A 6,715-nucleotide genomic window follows, 5' to 3' on the forward strand; every position below is an offset into this window, starting at 1 on the left:
TGAAGGTTATTAATAAGGCTCCATGATCACTACGAAGATATCGATTTGATCGAAACTCAAAAATAAACGTTTTACCCTACACACGACGTATGTTTGTGTACTTTCTATTCGATAGTGACATTTGTGATACTTCACTTCAGTTTTAACATCATCTAATTGAGTATAAGTACATATTTATACCCGGTTCTACAGCATGGTATCAGTCAAATGACTGAAAGAGGAAATAGAAGATACGTAAATATACTTATGTGTGCATATACAAAATGGTGCCGCAAAGGAAAGATATTGGACTGAAAATGAAACCGCGTCACACTCTTTGATGGTTAGGGAGCTTATTTTCTTGATCAATGAACCTAGAAAAAGAAAAAGAAAAGAAAAAAAGTGATAGAAATATTCATGGCGGCGGTCATTGTTTATCTTCGACATGAATACAAGAAGCGTCCAATGTTGCTTTATTTAAAAATAAACGACGACATTGCACAAATTTCATTTCAACTTAAGTTTTGAAAAATCTGAAAAGCATTCCGCTACCAAAATCAATATCATCATTGTCGTCGTCGTCGTCGTCGTCGTCCTCCCCCTCCTCTTAATCATCATCATCATCATCATTGCCACTACCACCAAGACTACCACCACCACCACCACCACCACCATCATCACCATTATCATCAGCTTCATTACGAAAGTCCTTGTTGTTGCAATCCTCGTCCTTGTAACCATCGTCATTGTCTTCGTCATCATCGTCGTTGAACGTCCATTTTATCTTCCACGCTTTTCTCTACTTCTTCTTCTTCTTCTTCTTCATAATAATACACCCTTTCTTACTACTTTCACTCCCCCTTCCCCCTTCCTCTCCTAACTTCTCTTCCACCTCCTCCTCCTTCCCTTCTTCATGATTATGATCTCATCATTATCCTCTTCCACCCATCTACCTCCCCCCTCTCTCTCCTTCTCCTCCTTCTCATCGTCGTTGTTGTTGTTGTTGTTACCGTTGCTGTTGTTATTTACTTGTATTGTGTTGTGTTGCAGCCACAAAGTCTGAATTCTTTGTTCATATTTATAATATTTAAGCAAACAAATAAACAAAAAAGAAAAGAATACACAAAATTTTAGAAAGAATCAACAAAAAAGAATATAAATTTTTCTAAGCAGGAGTAGTCGAATTTCATTGAATTAAAACATTATTTTGCGCCAACATTGTTTGGTTTTCTTTTTAAGAAAAAAAAAAAAGCAAACAAAACATTTACTAATTTTTTGTATTTCATATTGTTTTGTATATTTGATATACAAGGGTGGGTCTGGGAAGATCGTGACATATTTACAACTTGGAATATGGGTCATTTGAAAATAATGAAGTTTTTTACAATTTTATTATAAATAAACTGGTAACTCCTACGTTTAAATCATAGAGAACGTTTTGTTTAACTTCAAAACCAATTCTCTAGCCATCATAATCATTATATTTTTCCTTCTCTCTCTCTCTCTCTCACTTGGTCTTTCATATTTGGTTTATTATTTGTTTGTTATCCTTTTATCAAAATCAATAATTTAATTCTTGTAGCCATTCGTAATCTAAAGTAATTTTTTTTTTTTACAGAACTATTTTCTATGGCTTAGTTATCATCACAAATCGATACTGCGAAACGTGCCTTCATTTTGATTTTTCAAATCAGTAATTTCAAATGTGACGCCATTTTAGATATCTGCTTTGTTATTTGATCAATATCGTTTATTATTTTGTATTGCAATTTTTTAAATATTTTTTATATATGTCTTTCTTGGGTACAGCACAAATGCGAGCAACTGTAATACTTACAAACACACGCAAAAGTGAGTTATATATCACCGAAATATATATATATATATATATATATATATATATATATATATATATATATTTATATATATATATATATATATATATATGTGTATGTGTGTATAAATGTACATATGAGTCTGTGTATGTGTGCAGGTAAAGGTACACAGACTTATTCATATAAGATATGTCTAAACGCATATGTATATATATATATATATATATATATATATATATATATATATATATATATATATATATATATATATATATATATATATATATATATATATATGATATTATATTATGTTATATTATATTACATGTGTGTCTGTATATATGTATATATAGATATGTAAACAAAAAGTTGAAGTAAAGCGTGCTAAACACTATATAAAATTCATTCTTGGTTTATTAAAGCTATCTTTGTTCTGAAAGAAGTAAGCAAACGCCTAGTTGCAAACGATAAGAAGGGCAGATAATCTATAGAATTGAAAAACTGCTAAAGAAGCTTTTCATTTGTATATTTAATTTTTTCGCTTGAGGAAGACAAGTAGGCAGCTGTCACCACGTGATTCTGCATCAATAAACGTCATCAACAGGACAGCACTGAAATTTGATGTTGGATTTTTTCGCTGCCAACGGCAATTTCACTATATATTTAGATCAATCTTTATATAACGATAAAAAATCCAAATATCTCAAATTTGTACTAAAACTAAATAAAAAAAGATAAAAAAAAGAAACATAGAGATAGTTTATACAATCATATTTAATAATAAACTTACATGTCTGCTACTGATACCAAATGTAAAAAATTCTTTCAAAATAATGAGGAATTTGAGCTATATCATCGGGTGAAATAGATTTATATATATATATATATATATATATATATATATACATATGTGTATATGTATATATATGTATATACATGTATATAAAGATGGTAAGAAATGGAGCGATAAACAGCGAGAAATGGATCATTGATGTTATAAATGACTAAATAATAACTTTATAACGCCAACGATCCACTTTTCACTGCTTATGGCTCCATTTCTTATCGTCTCTGTATATATTAAACCACAGTTTACCTTTTAAGTTACTTACTACCGTATACCTTATCACACGAACCATACATACTGAGGTAATACCAGGAGCATCTATGGATACCTCTATCCCTTAGATGGCTACTTCAACTCTTATATCTTATATATATATAGAAAGAGAGAGAGAGAGAGAGAGAGAGAGAGAGACACACACACACACACACACACACAGATATACATATGCATATATTTATATCCGAGTTTGTATGATTGTGTATAGAAGATTATATTAATCAATGAAATTACAAGTTAGTCTCATTTTCTCGTTTTATTATTTGCAATGTTTAAAGTTTTAGACTTTTACAATTTTACAATATTAAAGTAAACTAGTCCTTTCATATGTTACGCAATCTTCAGGCTTACGTTAGGTTTTGTGGAAACTGGGTTCTCGAGGTAGTCATTAAGCTCTGCAGTAATTTTTGGAGCTGTGCTTTTGTGATCCTTTCTAACAATTAGCGTAAGTTTTGGTTTCCTTCTGGAGTTTTGTTTCGATGAGAAGGATTTTCCTTCTTTCTCAAAGGCTGTCGTTACTTTTGAGACAGTACTTCTTGATACACGAAACATTTCGTCTGTTTTCGTTACGCTAGCGCCTGGCAATACGATCACCAACAATTTGACCTCTTTGAAAGTCCGATAGATCTGTCATTTTAATGAATTTTAGTTACCTTCTTCTGATGATATCTGAAAACAAATAGCAATTTAACAAAACATATTAAGCAACACTAATAATAAATCAAAAAGGATTAAAATAAACAAGCTTTTGACGGTTTTATTGATATTTCAAAATTATGATGCTATGATGTCAGGTGTTTCCATTATTTTGTCCAACTCCTGTATGTATGTATTTATGCGTCTACGTTTGTTGAGAAGAAATATACTCTTCTACTTAACAAACAGTATAACAGATAACAGTATCATGGCATTAGTAGATTGTGCTCCCTAGAAAATTGCTAAAAACATGGAACTCGAACAAAGCCAAACCGACAACAAAGGCATAAAAATAGGGCGGGCGCTATTAATCGGAGAAGCATGTAGCTTCTTTAGGGACAAACGGAAGAGTGTTAAGGTTATAAAACAGGTTCATAAAACTTCTCACAGCAAGATTTAAGGAGAACTTCGCTGTATATTTACATCAAGAAGCTACTCAATGAAAGCATGAAAGAATCATTACGTTATGCCAAGAGTCGATAGAAGAAAAAACAATACAAAACCAAAGAGAAAAAAGAAAGAAAATAAAAGCCTACTGACTTGATGTTAACCGTGATCGATTTAGTTGCCAGCATGAAATGACTCTCCTAGTTTTTGGACATTCCACGTCTTTACTGCATTGTGTTGCAATTACCATTCGCCAACAGATGGAAATAACAGATATTGATCGAAAATTATAACAGACGACCAAAATGTATTCAGCAGTCACTACGAGAAAAAACAAAAAACAAAAAACAAAAAATAGGAGAAAGTAAAAGTAAAACAAAGTAACATCGGCAGATTACGGAGAAACAACGAACAGGCAGTTGCGTAGTATTATTATCATTATTGTTGTTTTTATTGTTTTGTCATTATTATTATTATTATTATTATTATTATTATTATTATTATTATTGTTCAGTAGTTTTATTTTTATAACGTGCTTTCACTTCATTACCGAGCGCAGCTCTGTGCGCCTTGGGTATGTGCTGTGGTTTGCTGTGGTGCTCTTATGTTTACTGTATTGAAAGTGTTTTGCGTAGAATGTGTGCAGTACCCAGTAGTGCAATTTTCTGTATGTTATATATATTTGTAAGTCCTGGTGTTTTTGTTATGTATTTGTCTGAATATTTTTTTATTATACCTAAGGCACCTACTATGATAGGAATTGTTTCTGTTTTTAGATTCCACATTCGAGTTATCTCTATTTCCAGGTCTTTGTATTTTGAAAGTTTTTCCATTTCTTTTAGAGAAACGTTGTCATCTGCTGGTATTGATACATCAATTAGAAAGCATTTTTTTTCTTCATGATCTTTGACAACTATATCTGGTCTATTTGCCTTAATTTCTTTATCTGTGTGTATTGGCATATCCCAGAGTATGGTTGCTTTCTCGTTATTATTATTATTATTATTATTATTATTATTATTATTATTATTATTATTATTATTATTATTATTATTATTATTATTATTATTATTATTATTATTATTATTATTATTTATGGCGGCGAGCTGGCAGAATCGTTAGCACGCTGGACGAAATGCTTAGCGGTATTTCGCCTGTCGCCGCTCCGTTCTGAGTTCAAATTCCGCAGAGGTCGACTTTGCCTTTCATCTTCTCGAAATCGATAAAATGAGTACCAGTTAAACACTTGGGTCGATGTAATCGACTCGTCTCCTCTCCCAAAATTGCTGCCTTGTGGAAAATTTATTATTATTATTATTATTATTATTATTATTATTATTATTATTATTATTATTATTATTATTATTATTATTATTATTATTATTATTATTATTCAGTAGTTTTATTCGTATAGCGTGCTTTCACTTCACTGCCGAGCGCAGCTCTGTGTGCCTTGGGTATGTGCTGTGGTTTGCTGTGATGCTCTTATGGTTACTGTATCAAAAGTGTTATTATTATTATTATTATTATTATTATTATTATTATTATTATTATTATTATTATTACTATTATTATTCGGTGGCGAGCTGCTAGAATCTTTGGTCTGTATTATCCCCCTCATCATTCGCCCTGGTGGCAAATAAATGAAACAAGTAAAAGAATAAAAGAACAAAAGAATGTGTATGTATATATGTGCATATGTATACATATTCTATATATGCGTTTGCGGCACACAGATGTACAAAAATAGCAGTAACATTCATTTACTTTCTAAACTGACAGAGACTCCTATAAAATGGATGCAAGAATATACACATGCAGTTCCATAGACGCACACTTTCGCTGTCTTGGAATTGTCTTGATTTAAACCAAAATGCCATTCACTTTCTTAATGAACAGCTTAAATTCTGCGAAGAAGTTAAATATATCTCAAAGAGGAAAAAAGAGACACACACTCGTATACATACATACATACATACATACATACATACATACATACATACACACGTACATATATATGTATATATATATATATATACATATATATATATATATATATATATATATATATATATATATATATATATATATATATATATATATATATATATAGACTTATATATAAGAAATGGCCGCAGTCAAAGGACTGAAACAAATAAAAGAGTAAAAGAGTATATATGAATGTGTGTATAGGAAAAGGGAGCTGTATGCATAGTTTTACATGGATATGTGTGTGTGTGTGTGTGTGTGTGTGTGTGTGTGTGTGTGCATGCGTGCGTGTATGTATATTCACATGCATCCATTCATCTATATGTAGGTATAAAAGTATCCGCACACGTTACACATACAATATATATATATATTTAAACATATATATATATATATATATATATATATATATATATATATATATATATACGGAATGTGTATATAAATGTATGCACGCTCACACATATATCTACATCTCTCATCCCCCTCTCTCTATCCTCCTCCCCCCTCTCTCTCCCTGTATATATATATATATATATATATATATATATATTCAATGTATTCACATATATACACACATACGTGTATCTATGTATATGCATATAGATTTATCTGCAGATATATACGTATATATATTTGCATATACCTATACATATTTCTTTTCCTATTACACACACACACACACACACACGCACACACACACACG

The sequence above is a fragment of the Octopus bimaculoides genome, chromosome 25 (assembly GCF_046866305.1).
Source record: "Octopus bimaculoides isolate indiv1 chromosome 25, ASM4686630v1, whole genome shotgun sequence".
NCBI classification, from domain to species: Eukaryota; Metazoa; Mollusca; class Cephalopoda; order Octopoda; family Octopodidae; genus Octopus; species Octopus bimaculoides.